This window comes from Myotis daubentonii, chromosome 5 (assembly GCF_963259705.1).
Source record: "Myotis daubentonii chromosome 5, mMyoDau2.1, whole genome shotgun sequence".
Taxonomy (NCBI): Eukaryota; Metazoa; Chordata; class Mammalia; order Chiroptera; family Vespertilionidae; genus Myotis; species Myotis daubentonii.
Genome location: NC_081844.1, coordinates 22588823 through 22608787, shown reverse-complemented (window position 1 = coordinate 22608787; position 19965 = coordinate 22588823). Strand labels below are relative to the sequence as shown.

The following is a 19965-nucleotide window of genomic DNA, read 5'->3' as shown; positions in this document are numbered from 1 at the left end:
ATCAAAGAAGAAAAAAAAAATCCTGGAAACAAATGACAATGAAAACACAACAATCCAAAATTTTGGGATACAGTGAAAGCAGTCCTGAGAAGCAAATTCATAGTATTACAGGCCTACCTCAAAAAACAAGAAAAACTGATAATAAGCCATCTAAATTTGCAACTTGAAGAACTAGAAAGAGAACAACAAGAAAAGCCCAGTGTTAGCAGAAGGAAGAAAATAATAAAGATCAGAATGGAAATAAAAGACATAGAGACCAAAAACCACAAAACAAAACAAAACAACAAACAAACAAACAAAAAAACAATATAAAAGATCAATGAAACCAAGAGCTGGATCTTTGAAAGCATAAACAAGATTGATGAACCTCTTGCCAGACTCACCAAGAAGCAAAGAGAGAGGACCCAAATAAACAAAATCAGAAACAAAAGAGCTGAAATACCAAGACTCATAAAAAAATACAATGAGCAACTCTACTCCAAAAAACTGGTCAACCTAGAAGAAATGGACATATTCCTGGAAAAATACAATCTTCCAAAACTCAACCAGGAGGAATGAAAAAATCTGAATAGGCCAATAACTATGGAGGAAATTGAAGCAGTAATCAAAAAACTTCCCACAAACAAAAGCCCTGGACCAGATGGCTTCACAGCGGAGTTTTGTCAAACATTCAAAGAAGAAATAAAACCTATCTTCCTCAGACTATTTCAAAAAATTCAGGAGGAATGAGCACTTCCAAGCTTTTTCTATGAAGCCAGCATTATCCTAATTTCCAAACCAGATAAAGACAATACAAAGAAAGATAATTACAGGCCAATATCCCTCATCAACCTAGATGCCAAAATTCTCAACAAAATTCTAGCAAATCGGATCCAGCATTATATTAGAAAGATCATACACCATGACCAAGTGGGATTTATTCTGGGTATGCAAGGATGGTACAATATCTGCAAATCAATAACTGTGATACACCACATAAACAAATTGAGAGATATAAACCATATAATCATATCCATTGATGTAGAAAAAGCATTTGACAAAATCCAACAGCCTTTCTTGATAAAAACTCTCAGCAAGGTGGGAATAGAAGGATCATACCTCAACATAATAAAAGCCATATATGACAAACCCACAGCCAACATCATTCTCAATGGACAAAAACTAACACCATTTCCCCTAAGAACAGGAACAAGACAGGGATGCTCACTCTCACTATTCCTGTTCGACATAATACTGGAAGTACTAGCCTTTGGGTTCAGACAAGAAGAAGGAATAAAAGGGATCCAAATTGGAAAAGAAGAAATAAAACTGTCCTTATTCGCAGATGACAGAATACTATACATAGATAACCCCAAAGACTCCCTAAAAAAACTACTAGACTTAATAAATGAATTCGGCAATGTAGCAGGATACAAAATTAACACCCAGAAGTCTATGGCTTTTCTATACACCAATAATGAACTCACAGAAAGAGAAATTAAAAAAGCAATCCCATTTACCATTGCACCAAAAAAAAAAAAATTAAGATACCTAGGAATAAACTTAACAAAAAAGATAAAGGACCTGTACTCAGAAAATTTCAGGATATGGAAAAAAGAGATAGAGGAAGACATGAGCAAATGGAAGAATATACCATTTTCATTGATTGGTAGACTCAACATCACTAAAATGTCTATACTACCCAAAGCAATCTATAAATTCAACTCAATCCCCATTAAAATAACAATGGCATACTTTAAAGACCTAGAACAAATTCTCCAAAAATTCATCTGGAATAAAAAAAGTCCCTGAATAGCTGCAGCAATCTTGACAAAGAATAATGTTGGAGGGATAACAATACCAGATATCAAGCTATACTACAAAGCCGTTGTTCTCAAAATTGCCTGGTACTGGCACAAGAACAGACATATAGACCAGTGGAACAGAACAGAGAACCCAGAAATTGACACAAGCCAGTATGCTCAATTAATATTTGACAAAGGAGGCAAGAGCATACAATGGAGTCAAGACAGTCTCTTCAATAAATGATGTTGGGAAAACTAGACAGATACTTGCAAAAAAATGAAACTAGACCACCAACTTACACCATACACAAAAATAAACTCAAAATGGACAAAGGACTTAAACATAAGACGGGAAACCATAAAAATCTTAGAGGAATCCACAGGCAGCAAAATATCAGACATAGGTCATAGCAATATCTTTACTGATACAGCTCCTAGGGCAATGGAAACTAAAAAGAAAATAATCAAATGGGACTACATCAAAATAAAAAGCTTCTGCACAGCACAAGAAACCATCAACAAAACAACAAGAAAACCCACTGAATGGGAGAATATATTTGCCAATGTTATATTCGATGAGGGTTTAATCTCCAAAATTTACAGTGAACTCATACAACTTAACAAAAGGAAGATAAACAGTCCAATAAAAAAATGGTCAAAGGACCTAAATAGACACTTTTTGAAAGAGGACATTCAGAAGGCCAAGAGGCATGAAAACATGCTCAAAGTCACTAATTATCTGAGAGATGCAAATCAAAACGACAAGAGGTACCACCTCACACCTGTCAGAATGGCTATCATCAACAAATCAACAAACGACAAGTGCTGGAGAGGATGAGGAGAAAAAGGAACCCTTTTTCACTGCTGGTGGGAATGCAGACTGGTGCAGCCACTGTGGCATTTCCTCAAAAAATTAAAAATGGAACTGCCATTTGACCCAGTAATACCACTTCTAGAAATATATCCCAAGAAAACAGAAACACCAATCAGAAAGGATATATATACCCCTATGTTCATAGCAGCACACTTTACAAAAGCTAAGATCTGGAAACAGCCTAAGTGCCCATCAGCAGATGAATAGATTAGAAAACTGTGGTACATCTACACAATAGAATACAATGCTGCTGTAAAAAGGAAGGAATTCTTACCATTTGCAACAGCATGGATGGATCTGGAGAGCATTATGCTAAGTGAAATAAGCCAGTCAGAGAAAGATAAATATCACATGATCTCACTCATTTACGGATAATAAAGATCATGACAAACTGTTGAACAAAAATAGAGGCAAAGGGGCATTGAACAGACTGTCAAACTACAGTGGGAAGGTAGGTGAGGGTTGCGGGGGGGGGGGAGGGGGGAGGGTGGGGAGGGGGGTAGGAGATCAACATAAGTACTTGTATGCATATAAGCACAACCAACAGACACAAGACACTGGGGGCGAGGGGACCAGGGCAAGTGCTGGGGGGTAGGGGATGTCGGGGGGAGGTCAGTGAGGGAGGGGGAAAGAGACATATGTACTACTATTTGTAATACCTTAAACAATAAAATAAAAAAAGAAAATATTAAGACAAAAAAAGAATAATCTTACTCAGATTTCCCAACCTCACCCTGTTTTTTTTTTATTGCTTAAAGTATTACAAAGGGTATTACATATGTGTCCTTTCCTCCACGCTCCCCCCCCCCCCCCGCCCTTGACAATCCCCTGGCCGCCCCTACCCCCCAGTGTCTTATGTCCATTGTTGTTTTTATCATGACATTGATTTTTAAAGACATCAGAAAATCTGGCTTTGTCATCTTCTTGCTTTGGATATGCTGCTGAATAAGAATATATTTTGGAGAAATTATTTATAAAATGAGTTTTGTTAAATCAGTAAATTGGGTAAATCAGAAAAAAAATTGTTGGCAAATTGCTCCTCAGACAAATTCTAAATGAGGCATTGAAGAAGGAGCCTGTTTGAGAGGGTCCTCTAAGGTGTCCCAGTAGGAGGAGAAAACTGGCTCAAGCCAAGACAAGCTTTTGGTTTTTACTATCCATTTCTTACCTATTCTCATGCCAGGCAAACCCAGAATATGGGTTTTGAAGAAATTCTGGATTGATCAAAGAAAAAAAGATGTGACCACTAGATGGCAGTAGCACACACCAACTATATTGGGCAACACTGACAGGTTTGCATATGGGGGGGTGGTCTCTCAGAGCAGGACACTTTCAAGAAGTTATGGCATGAGGATCACTACTCAGAAGGGAAGAATAGTAAGAGAACCCTCAGAAGAGGAGGGGATCAGGGCGGTGGGTAGGATTATGTGTCTAGGGAATGTCACTCAGCAGCCCAGTGGAGAGTCTCTGGTTTAGATAGCCCTGAAGGACAGTAGTGGGTTTAGCATTTTGTAGCCACAGAATTATTATTTTTTCCTTTTAACATAGTATATGTTTTATTAGTTTGTACTAATGCATTATCATATTACAAAGGAAATTTAGTACAAGAATCTTTCTTTTGATATTTGAATAATCTGAAATAACATACAACTGTACATAAAAAAAATCCTTATTTGGATAACAAAACAAAACAAGCTAAACAACAAAAAATTTTTCCTTTCTTACAGGCAAACAGTGAAGTGGACCTAATTTGGTTTTCTTTTAAAAAACCTCCAAAGACAAAAGCTGCTGAATAACTAATTAAAACGAATAAAAAAATCTGTTTACTAAATTGCTGGTCTCCCACACCATTTTCTGTTGTTTTGGTGCAGGTTCCTCTTTGTCTGATTCTTCTGTAGCTCTTTTTACTGGTCTGGATGCACCATTTTCATCATGTTCATCATCACTATCAAATCTAGTTTTCTTACCCTGGAACTGTGCGTTTCCTTTAGCAGACTCAGTCTGGGCAGCTTTATTTCCCTTTCCTTCTCCTTTAAATCTGTGAACTTTTGACTTCCATTTGTTTAGGGATTCTTGTTGATCTTCTTTTAGTTTTTTCAATGTTTCTTTTTCCAAGTCTCCATCTAGTACTTCTATGTCACTTCTTTGTTCTTTACTTGTAGGTTACCATTATTTATATCTTTGGTTTTACCCAGTGCCTCCTTAGCTTTTTCTTTAAACAGAATTATCCCCTCTTTTGCTTCTCTGACAAAGTCTATCCATTTTATTTCACTATGATTTGGGAAAAGGATCTGCAAATCTCTCCAGGTCTGATCATCTAGGTCCCCCCTCCCCCCAAATTTCAACAAGCAGCCAATCTTATCTTCTAGAGGTTTCATTTCAGCATTTTCTGCTAATTTTTGTTTTTCTTCTTGCTCTTTTTTAAGCTAGTAATTTAGCTTCCACTTTATTTTGCTTTCTTTCTTCAAAGTATTTTTTGCAAAATAATCTTTCTTGAAAATATTAGCAGATCTATGTCTTTGTACTTTTGTCCAGGGGTCTCCATAAACTTTTTAGCAGATTCAATGCTATCAAACACAGCAAATGTTGATCCCTTAAATGCTTTGTGCAATGCTCTTCTCATCTGAATATTTAGTACTTGACCTTCATCTTCTAACCATTCTTTTACATCATCAAGGGTTGCATCAGTAGGGAAGCCTTAATATAAACAGATCTGTTTTCATTTTAATATCCACAGGTCACTTCAGGGAGGGGTTTGTTTAAAGATATGATTTTGGTTTTATCCTCACTTATTTTCATGAGTTCTGCCTTTCATTTACTCAGTGTTTCTACTATCACATTAAAGTCTGTTGTCAGACGGTTTAACCTATGGAATTTTAAAATTATTTCCAAAGATACACAGCTTTCATCTACTTTGATTTATTCCTTTAAAAATTTGTCCCTTGGTAAATTGAAGTCACCAAAATAATACTCATTTTGATAACAGATTTTGCCCTCAAGAGCAGCCATTTTTTATCACCATTTTAAGCCACTGTGGCTATCTTTAAGGTCCAGGTCCTGGTCCCACAGAGCCAGGTCAAAGGATCACTACGAGTAAGGTTTATCCTTTGTACAGCTATCAGATGTTAGGTTCAAAGCTACAGATTATGTGAAGCAGGCAAGTTCTAAATGGCTAATATACACTTGTTTGGGCTCTTTTGTGAAACAATTGGACAAATAAAATTGAGCTTAGTCCTAAAGGCTTTTGTGCTAATGGATCCCAGCTTGCTGTAAATAAATAAATAACATAGGGGCTAATATACAGGCACCATCTTTTGATCATTTGTGTAACACCCTGATACCACCATCTTTTGGTTTCTGTCTGTGGTCATAATTGGAAACCATTCTATAGAATAAAAGCCTAATATGCAAATTGGAATGACTGGCAGAACAACTGGTTGCTATGATGTGCACTCACCGCCAGGGGGCAAACACTCAATGCAGAAGCTGCCCCCAGCCTGCAGGCCCCAGGCAGGCCAAGGCAGGTGCCAGCAGGGGTCCCCCTGATTGCCCCACCGGTCGCCCCACAGATCGGCCTTGATTGCAGGCCAGGCCTAGGGACCCTACCCGTGCACGAATATCGCGCATCTGGCCTCTAGTATAAAATAAAACACACCACCGCCTTCACTTCCCACCCCCACTCCATGTCCAGTCTCCGATGAACGGAAGATGATACCTATAAAAAGCCCAAGGCATGAACACTTTTTCTCTGGTATCTCCAAGATGATGGGGCTCCCCGAGCAGCAGGGGTTGTGTGCCAGTGACCCTTTGCCCCAATGGTCCAATCTGACTCAGGGCATGGCCTCTCCCTTCCTCCTTCACTGCAGCTGCTGGCCCTGGCCTGGTGCCCTTCACCCTCAACTTTACCATCAGCAACCTGTGCCATGCAGAGGACATGCAGCCATTCTCTGGGAAGTTTAGCTACTCAGACTAAGTTGCACAATACCTGGTGAGAGTTTTTACTGCTCACTATTTTTCCTGTCTTCCACTCCACCTTTTTGAGTCTCCTTTCTACACTTTTGGAGTGTGTAGAGGGCTGGGGAGGCAGACAGTTCCATGTTCAAAACTTGGAACCGCCACAGACAAGCGATTTGACTGTGAAGGAGTGATCTGGCCTTTTGGCTTTATTTTCTCACCTGTAATAACTATGATGATAAAAGCACTTGACTTAATGGGTCATTTTGAGAGTTAAATGTTGCATGAGATGATTAGTCAACTGTTTTAAAAACAATATTGTGTTTTCGAAAATGAATAATGACCTTAACTGCCATAGTATAAGTTTTGATTTGATAGACATTTATACAGCATTTCATCTAAAAACTGCAGCTTACATATTTTTCTCAAGTGTACATGGAATATTTTCCAGAATAGGTTGCCTACTAGACCACACATCAAACCTCAATAAGTTCAAGAAGACTGAAATTGTATCAAGCATCTTTTCTTACCACTAAGGCATGACATTGTCTGACATGGGAGCTCTTGGTGTATGGTCACTATTGACATTCTAGGTCCCATAGTTTTGTGGTGGATGGCTGTAGGATAATTAGCAGCATACTGTCCCATACCCTCTAAATCAGCGGTTCTCAACCTGTGGGTCGTGACCCCTTTGGGGGTCGAAGACCCTTTCACAGGGGTCACCTAAGACCATCGGAAAACACATATATAATTACATATTGTTTTGGTGATTAATCACTATGCTTTAATTATGTTCAATTTGTAACAATGAAATTGGGGGTCACCACAACATAAGGAAGTGTATTAAAGGGTCGCAGCATTAGAAAGGTTGAGAACCACTGCTCTAGATGCTTGTAGTACCCTAACGCCCCCAAAATATATGACAGGTAAAGAAAAGAGAGAGGGAGCTAGAGACAGAGAGGGAGAGAGGAAGGAATTAAAACAGCAGGAAAGAAAAAGGAAAAGGACTCAAAGTAAATAAGAGGGAAGTGACACAATTTGTAAGTGAAGCTTGACACAGCATTGCGTCTGGATGTATCCAGACTGATGTCAAATAGTTACCCACATTCCTCTAGGACTGTTTTTTTTTTCTTTTTGCGTCAAGCTCTTTCCAGCATTCCACCTGGGACAGCCACTGCCTCTTGGATTACTGACTCCCAGGCCCTTCCCTGGATCTTTCTATATCCTCTTGAGTCTCACATCCCCCATGCAAATATTGTTAGGGACAAAATGACATCACTTTGGCTATTTTCTGTTGTTCAGAAGCTGGTTGTTAACCCCCTAGTGGTGACACAAAGATGTGCATACAAGGAGGCGGGGGCCACTGGGAGCCATTGTGGAAGCTATGTAGGGTTACAGGAGGCACACGGTCTGATTCTAACTATAACAGGAGCCCATAGAGGGTTTTATGGTATGAATGACAACCCTGTAAAGGTGAAAACCTTAAAATATGCCCAAGGAAGGTGTGACTTTTACCAGGTCACATGGCTGAAAACCAGGCCTGTGTTAAGTGGTATTCCAGGCTCCATCCAGTTCCTTTTTGTAATTCTGCCATCTCTGAATTTTTGCATCCGACGCCTGTGACACCAGCCCACAGGTGTTGTATACAGGGTTTGTGTCATATACACCTGACATTAACTTTGGAAAATAGTTCCTGGCATTATCTTCCCTGTGCAGGTTGGGATACTGCGGAAGCCCTGAGAGGCAGACGGCCTTTTTAGGACGTAGAACTGATCAGAAAAAAGAGGTCTGAACTCAGCTCTGTCTCCTCAAAGCTGGAGGCCTGGTTACATTCCCGGGGAGCGGTGAGAAGGGCTGCTTTGGATATCTGCGTGTAGTTATGGAGATGACATGGGCAAGAAGAGCAAGCAAGCCCTTTAGATGGGTCTAATTAAAGGAAGAGGCCCAGGCAACAGAACCTCAAAGAAGTGACCTCACTTTCTTGGTAACTGAACAAAACAGAAGGTAGAACTCTGGTAACCAGGCACCCGCATTCTAGGGACAGCCCCTAGCCTGGCCATCCTTCTGTATTTTTTCCTCCCCTTTGTTTGGTCAATGAGGGCATTTCCTTTAGGTTTTCCATTCTGTCCCCAGGATTTCTCTCAAGACAAACATCCCCCTTTCACTTGGTTTAATCCCCATTTCAGCTCTTCACGTGTCCTATCCCCATGCTGTGAAGATAAAGTTTTCTTCGATTTAATAAGAATTCTCGCCCTGACCGGTTTGACTCAGTGGATAGAGTGTTGGCCTGAGGACTGAAGGGTCCCAGGTTCGATTCTGGTCAAGGGCATATACCTTGGTTGCGGGCACATCCCCAGTAGGGAGTGCGCAGGAGGCAGCTGATCAATGTTTCTCTCTCATCGATGTTTCTAACTCTCTATCCCTCTCCTTCTCCCTTCCTCTCTGTAAAAAAATCAATGAAATATATTAAAAAAAAAGGAAAGAATTCTCTCACCCATTGATTCTGCTCACAGTCTCAGCATGGCCTGTAGTCAATGCACTCAGAGCATTTAATCTGGATTCTCACCTCTTTGCCAGCCTCCTCATTTTCTCTGGCCCCTTCCTGTCCTGGCCCCAGGTGTCTCAGTACCCTTCCCTAGGAATTTCATTTATTATCATCCTCCCCATCTACCCTCCTCAGGCCTGAGAAGGATGGAACAGCCACTGGAGTAGACGCTGTCTGCACCCACCACCCTGAAACCATGGTTCCCGAGTTGGACAGGGAACGGCTGAACTGGGAGCTGAGCCAGCTGACCCCACTGGGCCACTCACCCTTGTCCAGGGTAGTCTCTACTTCAATGGGACGCTGCTATTTTTTTTTTTTTTTTATCTTAGCTGGTCCCATATGCTCCTTCTTTATTCCTCCCTTTTCCTCATTCCATCTCCTCCTCACCCTATCTTTCTCTACCTGTGCAGGTCACACCCACCAGACTTGGGCCACCCCCCTAGCAGTGAGTATAAGGCGGCTACAGAAACCCAAGCACCTAGTAATGGAAAGGCCCATTCCCCACCCCAACCTCACGTCCAGGCTTGGGAGAACGTGGAGCAATGCGTATAAAGCCCTAGACCTAGGTATCTTCTCCCTGCCATCTTTGAAATGATGAGGTTCCCAGCCCAAGTACTTGGGATGTTTTCTCCCCAGCTTCTGTGATGTCAGTGTCTACATCATTAGTGAGGGGCTTTGTGGGTCTCCTTCTCCCCATTGAGTGGGCTCGGTGGCAGCAAGCTTCTGGCCTTAGTTCAGACTCTTATTGGGGCCTCACATTTCCAAGTACTTTGAGCAAAGCTTTTTGACTCTGTTTGGCTGGGAGGGTGGATTTTCTGTCTGCCAGGTGAGGACTCTGTCTTTTAATGAATCCCAGCTGTGATGGTCCAGCCATCATCACTCTAATGGGTGAGTTGTCTCTTCATTAAATATTTCTTTTCCCCCTTCCTCACAATCTCTCCTTATCCTTCTAGATTACACCCATATGGCCTCACTCACCATCCCCAACAGTGAATATTTCAAACTCTTGTGTACCTGTTATCCCCACACTTTACTTAAAAATAGGAACCTGCCTCCCTACCACCCCCCCCCCCCCGCCCAGTCTGGATGGGAAGGAGTTTAGAGGACATGCATAGAAATGTGCACTAAATTGTGGGGGACAGGGTTCACTCCTTTTTTTTACCACATGCAACCAATGATGATGCCCTGACTCCAGGGTAAACGGTGCATAGAGAGATGCATACATTTTTATAAGTAGAGCCACCACCACTGCCACCACTCCCCTACAGGGATAGCACACTTTAGATTTAATTTCTGTTTCTTTCCTCAGCTTCTGTGACCTCCACATCCTTCCCAGTGTCTTTTCTGGCTCCATCGTCCCCCCACCAGGCTCACAGGCAAGGAGGGTTCTAACTGGCACCCAAATGGTCTCTACAGAATCACTCATAGTAGATCGCTTCTCTCATCACTCACTCACCTTCCGTGGGGGAAATCACCCATTTCTGTGGATATTAGGGACCATCTAGCTGCTTAGGGTCCATCCATTAGAATTATGTTCATGATTTTTTGATGGTGAGAAAAATTAAGAAATTAAATAGGCTTAGAGGGGAAATGAAAATATGTATATGCATGAATATTGAAATTCACAAAAATCTTAGTAGTAGAAATTACTAGAGAGTCTAATTTTTATGTTATTTTTATCCTCAATTGAGTTTGTTTTCTAATTTTTTTTGGATTGAGCATAACAAACATAATTATGAAAACATATATTCCTTTGGGGTCAATTATCTGTTCAACCTAAATAAAGAGGTAAACTGAGGCAAGCTTGAACTAACAACAATTGGGTTTATTCAGGAATAACAGAGGAATTGCAATTTGAGAAATGCATGCGGTAGCAAGTTACAGGAGAATCCATTGAGGCTTTGGCAGGGAGGGGGGCTGTATTTATGGGCAAGGAGAACAAAGAGGAGGAATTCCAGGCAGAGTCAAGCAGTAAATGTATTGCCTTGAAGGCAGGGAGACATTTTTGGCAGATGTTCCTTGGTCAGGAGGTAAGTCTTCGTGATCTGCATACCAGGCATTTGTGGGAAGTCAGTCTCTCACTTCTTAAGTTCCATTCTAAGAGCATGTGCATGAGCTTCTTTCTCCATTTCATAGCCTCCAGTTCAATTTTATTTATTTATTTTTTTATTATTATTTTTTTTTAAATTAAATCTTTATTGTTCAGATTATTACATTTGTTCCTTTTTTCCCCCCCCATAACTCCCCTCCTCCCAGTTCCCGCCCCACCCTCCGCCCTCACTCCCCACCCACTGTCCTCATCCATAGGTGCACGATTTTTGTCCAGTCTCTTCCCACATCTCCCACACCCCATTCCCCCCCAAGAATAGTCAGTCCATTCCCTTTCTATGTCCCTGATTCTATTATAATCAACAGTTCATTCTGTTCATCAGATTATTTATTCACTTGATTCTTAGATTCACTTGTTGATAGATGCATGTTTGTTGTTCATAATTTGTATCTTTACCTTTTTCTTCCTCTTCCTCTTCTTAAAGGATACCTTTCAGCATTTCATATAATCCTGGTTTGGTGGTGATGAACTCCTTTAGCTTTTCCTTATCTGTGAAGCTCTTTATCTGACCTTCAATTCTGAATGATAGCTTTGCTGGATAAAGTAATCTTGGTTGTAGGTTCTTGGTATTCATCACTTTGAATATTTCTTGCCACTCCCTTCTGGCCTGCAAAGTTTCTGTTGAGAAATCAGCTGACAGTCGTATGGGTATTCCCTTGTAGGTAACTGAGTTTCTTTCTCTTGCTGTTTTTAAGATTCTCTCTTTATCTTTTGCTCTTGGCATTTTAATTATGATGTGTCTTGGTGTGGTCCTCTTTGGATTCCTTTTGTTTGGGGTTCTCCGCGCTTCTTGGACCTGTAAGTCCATTTCTTTCACCAGGTGGGGGAAGTTTTCTGTCATTATTTCTTCAAATAGGTCTTCAATATCTTGCTCTCTCTCATCTTCTGGCACCCCTATAATTCTGATGTTGGTACGCTTGAAGCTGTCCCAGAGGCTCCTTACACTATCCTCGCATTTTTGGATTCTTTTTTCATTTTGCTTTTCCGGTTGGATGTTTTTTGCTTCCTTGCATTTCAAATCATTGACTTGATTCTTGCGCTCCTCTGGTCTGCTGTCGGGCGTCTGTATAATATTCGTTATTTCAGTCCGTGTGTGCTTAATTTCTAGTTGGTTCCCCAATATAAGATCGAGGGTCTTATTAGTTTTCGTGTAGATCTCATTAAGTTTATCGGCGGCTTCTAAACAGTTCTTGAGAGACCTTAAAAGTGTGGTTCTGAACTCTATTTCTTCCATTGACAATTTTGTCCTGTTTCTTTGTCTCCGCATTTTGTTATGCTTCCTTGGTGCACCCCCTAGTGGTCTTTGTTCGCAGTCTTATAGATAAATCTTGATTGTTGTAGCTAATTCCAGGGAGGGTTTGACCTCCAGGCCAAGTGGCTATGAGAGTCAGCTGTGTCAGCAGTGAGAGAACTTCTGTCCTCTAGGGAGGTGCTAATCTAGCCTTTGCCTGAGGCTATCCGGCAAATGCCTCTGTGCAGGGCTTGGGCGGGGCGGGTCGCACAGGATCAACAGGGTGGGCCGGAGAGAGCAGTTATGGAGGCTCTCAGTCCTGTCCCCAGGGGCTCTGCCTCTCTGAGTCCCAGCACCCGCTGCAAAGCTCCGAGAGAAAGCTGCACTCGCTCTGACCGAAGCCAGACAGTCCCGCTTCTCCCGTTTGAGTCTGGGTCCCTAAAGACTCGCCCGGATCTGGTGCTCAGAGTCTGCGACTCCCTCCCGATTGAAAACAACAACCGCGCCCTCCGCCGCCAGCCCGCTCCACGCACTCCGCACCTCAGAATTTGACTTCAGCACTGCGCCTCCTCTGAGTGTCCATATGCGTTTCTCTTTCCTCCTAGTTGTAGGACTTCCACTCAGCCAGCGTTCCTGTGGTTCTGGGTGATGTCCCTTCCGTTTTTTGGTTTCACTTTTGAAGTAGTTGTTCAAAGCAGCAAACTCCGGCGCTAACCTATGCCGCCATCTTGGTTCTCCCTCCAGTTCAATTTTAGATTGAAATCCTTTCACAATCCCTTTTAACACTTAATGACAACTTTTGATTTCAGGTCCGACATGTAAAGAGCTCACAACACTCAGGAGCTTACAACAACAATAAGAGTAGATACACTGAAAATGAACTATTTTTCTTGGAGTCATCTGAAATTGAGTTCCATGGGCTTGAGATTTCTTGGCACCAGACTCATGACAAAGGACTGATGTGTGAGTCAAATGAAGCACTGAAATGAATAGCAATGATTATAAAGCATTGTCAGTAACAGCGACTACTACATACACACATATATGCTGGCACTTCACACATATTCTGATGCTGTTCCAACACATGTTCTGTAGAAAGATGAGGCCCTTCCTTCTGGACTCAAAAATCACTTGCTTTTTTATATTGTCCTGGGATCCATCATTCTGGCCAGCATTTGGAAAATACTTCCTGATGCAGAGAATGCTATGAGGATACCATTGGTAATATATGGGGAAGAGACCTCAAATGATGTCCAGTCTGACTCCGTGACTAAACTGAAGTTCAGAGATTGTTCAGTGAGTTATGCTAAGTGTCTCAGAGTGCCCGCATATAGCAGGTGTATTATATGTATCATTGAATGAATGAACTGCATCCAAAATTATCTCAAATATCTGAGTGAGCCTGGGGCTTCTCTGCTGATCCAAGGCTTCCATAATCTGGCCACATATAGGACAAAACCCAGCATCAAATAGATGGCATCTCAATCTCCTTGACAGGTTGCTTTTTCCATGTGCTTTGGCAAAGTCAAAATGGCCGCAGACCACTGAAGAAAAAGACAGAGAGCTCTTTATGGGGAAGCAGAAATGCATAAAGATGAACTATGCAGGTCCAGCAGTATATTCTGCAGGTCTCGGCACCAGGTATTTACCTGTCGTGGCTGATCCAATTAATCTCACCAAAAGTATCTAAGGTTTATATTCTACCTTGCACTTTTCAGAGAAGCACAGTGAGGCCCAGAGTGATGAGGAGATATTCCCAGGACACAAGCTGGAGGTGGGCATAGGAGGTGGCCAGTGCTCATCTAGTGCAAAGCTGGTCCAGGAGATGTTGGGTGGCGTTGAATGCCAGGTAGGTGAGCAGGTAGGTAGCTATGTAAATGATGATTCTAAATGGGAAGGGTGAGACCATAGATAGTACATGACCCTTCTGTGTTATCCCTTCTGGAAGGCCCTCAAGGTGCAAGCCTCATCCAGGGACAAGCTTATGTCATCTTCACACAAAGTGAAACAAGAAGTGACATAATGTCAGCAACATCACCATGAGCCACTAAAAGGATCAAGGTCTGGATCTCACGCAGGAACTCCCAGTTTTTCAGGGAGATGTGTGGAGGGACAGAAGTGCCCAGCCAGGAAAAATTTCAAATTTTTTATGTACAATGTGAGTGTAGTGGGTGGGGGAGTATACAATTCATGGGGGAGTATACAATTACTAGAGGCCCAGTGCACAAATTTGTGCACAGGTGGGGTCGCTCGGCCTGGCCAGTGATCAGGGCCGATTGGGGCAGATTGGGGCCGACTGGCACAGGGAGGAACTGCTGGAGGTTGGCCAGTCACTGGCCATGGGAGGTTGGCTGTGATTGCACACTGACCACCTAGCTGGCCGGGGGGAGGGACCACAGGAGCTTGGCTGGCCAGGGGAGGTTGGCTGTGGGAGCGCAGTAACTACCAGGGGGCAGCTCCTGCATTGAGCGTCTGCCCCCTGGTGGTCAGTGTGCATTATAACAACCGGTTCACTGGTTGTTCAGTAGTTCAGTTACTTAGGCTTTTATATATGTAGATTCCCTTCGGGCATTTTGTTAGCTGAGGAACAGAACACATTCCTGTATGAATAGTCTGTATTAAGAGCATTGTCCCTGTGAGTACGCAACCAACAACTTGATTATAGAGATGAGAAAACAGAGGCTTAGGGATGTCAAATGGCTGCTCAAGCTCCTTCAGGTCAGAACTGAGAATCTTTGGGTGGGCTAGAAGGGGTCAATGGGGGAAAAAGGGGACATATGTAATCTTTCAACAATAAAGATTTAATTAAAGAAAAAAAATAACTGAGAACCTTCGAACTGTCTAAAGGTTCTGAGTTCCAGAGGGCAGCACCACGTTCCCTCTAAGCCACTGAGGCTTGATCTGCCCCTGACAAGGAGGGGAAGTTCCTGGAGAATGCCATCTCTCCCCAATTTGGAGACCATGTACATAGACACTTACTATGAGAACCCTCCTGATTTCAAATGAAGACACTGATTGTTCTTCCTTTGATATTAAATCGAGTTTTGATACCCTGGGTATAGAGATTCCAGATTTGGCAAAGGAGCAAATAGATGGAGCTTTCAGGAAGGGAGATTGCCCATCACAGGGAAAGGTTTTGAGCAGATGACTCAGAAAGGAGGGAATCCCTGTAGTTGGCATAAAGCTGACAGGTGACTCAAAGTGTCACTGAAACAAGGGCACATCAAGGACCACTGTGATAGCATTGGATGACCTGACACCAGTTTGGTTGAAATGTAAAAGAATGGCAAATTCCAAGTCAGGCTGGATGCAAGGAAGCAGCCAAGACTTAGCATATATTAAGAGCTGAACTGTGTTCCCCAAATTCACAATTTGAAGTCTAAAGTCCTGTTACATCAAAATGTGCCTGTATTTGGATTGATGGTCTTTAAGGAAATAAGGTTAATAGTGTTGCATTGGGGTAGAATCTAATCCAATATAAGCAGTGTCCTGATAGGAATAGTTCAAGTAACAGAGAAGTATCAGTTAAACAGATGTGAGCAAGAATATGAAAGGTGCTCATCTATAGGAGAAGAGGGGCCTCACGAAAAACCAATTCTGCCACACCCTGATCTCAAACTTCTAGCTCCCAGAATGGTAAAGAAATAAATGTCTGTTGTCTACACCAACCAACATGGCACCATGTTTTGGCAGCACAAGCAAGCTAATAACATGTCATTAAAACACACTTTAGATGTTTCTCACTGACTGCTGACATGTCAAATGAATTGAATCGTGCCAAGGTCCAAGGGCCTTGAAAGGTTGCGTCACGGTGGCAAATGGACTCTCATACGGGACATCGTGAAAATAAATGGGGCCCCAGCTTCTGACCTGGGTGGTCCTTTTCTGTGAGGTACCAGGTTGCATACAAACCTATAGACTAGCTTAACCTCATTCTTCCTTTCTGTATATAAGCCATCCTATTAGGTATGATAACAAGTAAAGCTTGGGGTAGGTCTGGAGTGACAGTGGAGCTGACTGCTATGTAGGATACCTGGAGCAGGTAGTTCAAACAACAGGAAAATGCCAGATGCTCATGGTCTACTGTGGAGCCAAACAACATACCATTTTTTTCCATTATATCCACAAATATCTGAGGACCGACTTTCTATCCGTTCATGTAGCTGGTGGTGGGGGGAATGGAGATCCAGATTCTTTTGGGAGTGGGACACTCTAGTGGCAAAGCCTGGGCGGCCCACAAAAGAGTTTCCAGATTGGAGTCTGGGATCTGGGCTCGTCCTGGTCATCTTAACATCCTGGTGTACAGATGCCTCTGTGCCTACTCTCACCTCAGACCGTTGTTGGCCTCGTGCATTGTTTGTCCAAGGATGGAGGAGTTGTACCTGTCCATTTGCTGCTCCATTATCTCCTGGGTGGAACTCTATAAAGACTCTCTGGTATCTAGGCCAGGTAATATCAGGGGGCTGCTTGGAACCCCCACCCTAAATTCTTCTTCCCTTATCAGGCACAGAGGGGCATCTGTGTAGACCCTAAGCTATGAAGGAAACAAATTCACACCCCAGTGGCCCCAAATTACCAGTGGTTGGAAGAGCTTGTTCCCAAGCACTGACTTCTTATTCTGCCAGCCTTGACCTACAGTCTTCCCTTAACTAACAAACTGCCCCTGCCCAGGAAGGCCACCCTTCCCTCCTGCCATTTCCCCCATCCCAACGCACACACAAGAAGTGGCAGGGGCTGAATGCTGCCCACGTAGGATCACAGTTGTAGGCTTACCTTGACTGGCCTGCTTCTGTCGGCCATCAGTTACCTGAGCCTACACATTGCTAAATGACCACTGATATTAGAGGGAAGGCCAGAGTCACTGTCTACAGGGACTGAAAGAGCTTGTATGATGGGGTTTTCAAAAGCCACAGCCTAAGAAAGTCCGGAGACCACAGGAGAACATCCCACTCTCTCAACGGTCTCCAGTCAAGTGAGCTAGATAGGGGCCTGCCTCTAGAATGTGGGTGCCTGGTTACCAGAGCTCTAACTTCTGTTTTGTTTTGTCACCAAGGAAGTGAGGTAACTTCTTCAAGTTTCTGTAACCTGGGCCTTTTCTTTGGATCAACTTACCTGAAGTCCACTCAGGGCTGTTAACTGCTCACCCATGACACCTCCATAAATATACACAGATCTCCAACACAGCCCTCCCTGGGAAAGTAACCAGTGTTTCAGTTTTCCGAAGAGCTAAGTGAGTTCAGATGTCATCTTTTTTTCTGATCAGTTTAGTGTCCTGGAAAAGCCATTGTCTCTCTTTGGGCCTCCCCAGTGATCCAACCTGCACAGTAGGGATGATGCCAGAAACTACTATCTAGAGACATCATTAAGTGTACATGACTTAAGTATACATGACTTAATTCTACAATACCTGCAGGCTGGCTTTACATGTGTCTGATGCAAAAATTCAGAGATGGCGAAATTACAAGAAGGGGTGGAATGTAGCTTGAAATGCCACTTACAACAGGCCTGGAGAATGACAGCAGAGGAATGGCGGTGTGAGATATTTTTCCTTGAAGTTTCAGCAATTTGAGCTGCTCTAATTCAGCAAAGGTTTTCCTGCTCAATGCACAAACACATCCGAGATATCCACTCATTGAAACATCTGAAGGCAAGTCCCAGAGAACCTGGAAGGCAGACATGGAGAAGAACTTAGAGGAGCCATGGATGCAGCCCTGCAGCCTGATGCTCACTTCGGGCTTCAGCTCAGAGAGGAGAAACCAGGTTGCTGCTGGCACTTTCTTCAGCGGGAAGGAGCAGAGATTCAGGGAGCATTCTAGCAGGAGAAGGCAGTGCTGCCTATGTTTTCTTCTAGGATTTTTATTTATTTATTTTTTAACATTTAAGTCTTTTATCTCTTTTGAGTTTATTCTTGTGTCTGGTATAAGTTGGCGGTCATTTTTTTTTTTTTTTGCATGTACCTGTCCGATTTTCCCAACACCCTTTATTGAAGAGACTGTCTTTACTCCTTTGTATGCTTTTGCCTCCTTTTCAAATATTAATTGACCATAAAGGTGTGGGTTTATTTCTGGGCTCCCTGTTATGCTCCTTTGATCTGTATGCCTGTTGTTAGGACAGTACCAGGCTGTTTTGATTACAGTGGCTTTGTTGTATAGTTTGATATCCTGTATTGTGATCCCTCCAACTTTTTTCTTCTTTCTCAAGATTGCTGAAGCTATTTGGAAACTTTTTTGGTTTCATATAAATTTTTGGAATATTTGTCCTAGATTTGTGAAATATGCTATTGGTATTTTAATAGGAATTGTTTTGAATCTATTGATGGCTTTGGGTAGTATGGACATTTTAAAGATTTAATTCTTCCAGTTCTTGAACACATTATGTTTCCACTTATTTATATCTTCCTCAATTTTTTCTTCAATATCCTATAATTTTCTAAGTATAGGTCTTTTACCTCCTTGGTTGAATTTATTCCTACGTACTTTACTTTTTTTGTTGTTGCAATAATAAATGGGATTGTTTTTATTCTTTTTATTTTTTGTTAAGTATTTGTTTATTGGGGGTTTAAAAATCATTGTATTTTTCAATTACACTTGACATTCAATATTATTTTATATTAGTTTTTGATGTACTGAATAGTGGTTAGACAATAATTTATCAAGTGATCCCCTGATAGTTCTAGTACCCACCTGACATCATACATAGTTATTACAGTATTACTCACTATAGTCCTTATGCTGTACTTTATATTCCTGTGACTGTTTTGACTACTAATCTGTACTTTAAAAATTTTTTATCTTTATTGTTGAAAGTATTACATATGTCCCTTTTTTCCACGTTGACACCATCCATGCCACCCCTGCCCCCAAGCCTCATTGCACTATTGTCTGTGTCGTAGGTTATGCGCATATGTGTATAAGTTCTTTGTTTAATCACTTCCCACCTCCTACCCCTTGCTTCTGACATTCATTTGTCTATTCCATGCTTCTCTGTCTCTGGATCTATTTTGCTAATCAGTTTATTTTGTTCATTAGATTCCACATATGACTGAGATCATGTGATACTTGTCTTTCTCTGACTGGCTTACTTTGCTTAGCATGATACTCTCCATGTCCCTCCATGCTGTCTCAAAGGGAAGAGATTCTTCTTTTCTACAGCTGCATAATATTTCATGATGTAAATGTACCACATGTTTTTTATCCACTCATCTACTGGTGGGCATTCGGGCTGTTTCCAGATCTTGGCTATTGTAAATAACTCTGCTATGACCATAGGGGTACAAAAATTCTTTATGATTGGTGTTTTGGGGTTCTTAGGATATTCCTTTGGGTGGGATCACTGGGTCAAATTCTAGTTCCACTTTACTAGTAAACATTTTTTTTTTTTTTACTTTTTTTGATTTTGTTAATCCTCACCCTAGGATATTTTTCCATTGATATTTAGAGAGAGTGGCAGGGAGGGAGGGAGATAGAG

At 42.0% G+C, this 19965-nt stretch overlaps 1 pseudogene; it reads right to left on the bottom strand.

Annotated features, from left to right (window-relative positions):
- Window positions 1-118: 118 nt before the first annotated feature.
- LOC132234514 (lupus La protein homolog) lies at window positions 119-16900 on the bottom strand (annotated as a pseudogene).
- Between the last annotated feature and the right edge of the window lie 3065 nt (window positions 16901-19965).